The sequence below is a fragment of the Schistocerca cancellata genome, chromosome 4, assembly GCF_023864275.1.
Source record: "Schistocerca cancellata isolate TAMUIC-IGC-003103 chromosome 4, iqSchCanc2.1, whole genome shotgun sequence".
In the NCBI taxonomy this organism is placed as follows: Eukaryota; Metazoa; Arthropoda; class Insecta; order Orthoptera; family Acrididae; genus Schistocerca; species Schistocerca cancellata.
In genome coordinates, this window is record NC_064629.1 from 207,875,140 (window position 1) to 207,876,412 (window position 1,273).

At 44.5% G+C, this 1,273-nt stretch overlaps 1 pseudogene; it reads right to left on the reverse strand.

Annotated features, from left to right (window-relative positions):
- Nucleotides 1-463: 463 nt before the first annotated feature.
- LOC126185558 (5S ribosomal RNA) lies at nucleotides 464-582 on the reverse strand (annotated as a pseudogene).
- Between the last annotated feature and the right edge of the window lie 691 nt (nucleotides 583-1,273).

Here is a 1,273-nt window from a genome sequence, read left to right on the forward strand (position 1 = left end):
ATTGAGAGTTTCAGACCGAGCATTAAGGAACGATTGACAAGAACAAGGGAAAGGAATACAGTAGAAGAAGGATGGGTAGCTTTGAGACATAGAATAGCTAAGGCAGCAGAGGATCAAATAGGCAAAAAGACGAGGTCTCGTAGAAATCCTTGGATAACACGAGAGTATTGAATTTGACTGATGAAAGGAAAAAAATATCAAAATGTAATAAATGAAGCATGTGAAAAGGAATACAAACGTTTAAAAATGAGACTGACAGGAAGCGCAAAATGGCTCAGCAGGAATGGCCAGAGGGCAAATTTAGGTCATCCTCAGCCCATAGGCGTCACTGGATGCGGATACGGAGGGGTGTGTGGACAGCACGCCGTTCTCCCGGTTGTATGTCAGTTTCCGAGACCGGAGCCGCTACCTCTCAACCAAGCAGCTCCTCTGTTTGTGTCACAAGGGCTGAGTACACCCGGCTTGCCAACAGCGCTCAGCAGACCGGGATGGTCACCCATCCGAGTGCTAGCCCAGCCCGACAGCGCTTAACTTCGGTGATCTGACGGGAACTGGTGTTACCACTGCGGCAAGGCCGTTGGCGAGCAAGATTTGTAAGTTAGGTGAAATAAACTCAGACTTCAAGAGGAATATAATAATTCCAGTTCCAAAGAAAGAGACTTCAAGAGGAATATAATAATTCCAGTTCCAAAGAAAGCCGGTGCTGACAGGTGTGAATATTACTGAACTATCAGTTTAATAAGCCATGGTTGCAAAAGACTAACACAAAATTATTTGCAGCAGAAGGGAAAAACTGGTAGAAGCTGACCTCGGAAAAGATCAGTTTGGGTTACGGAGAAATGTAGGAACACGAGGGACACCATTGAACCTACGACTTCTCTTACAAGGGAACCTCCCCATCGCACCCCGCCTCAGATTTAGTTATAAGTTGGCACAGTGGATAGGACTTGAGAAACTGAACACAGATAAATCGAGAAAACAGGAAGACGTTGTGTGGAACTATGAAAAAACTAAGCAAAATATAGAAACTGAGTAGTCCATGGACAGGATATTCAACATCAAGGAAGGTGCGAGGCTGGGAACGCCGTGGTCCCGTGGTTAGCGTGAGCGACTGCAAAATGAGAGGTCCTTGATTCAAGTCTCCATTGTGTGAAAACTTTAATTTTTGTATAATCAACTTTGCTCTCCAAAGTTCCAGGACAAGTTCAGATTTGCTTGAACATATGCAGGATTTGACGGTCTACACAGGGAAAAATTTGAAAACGTTAAAAAC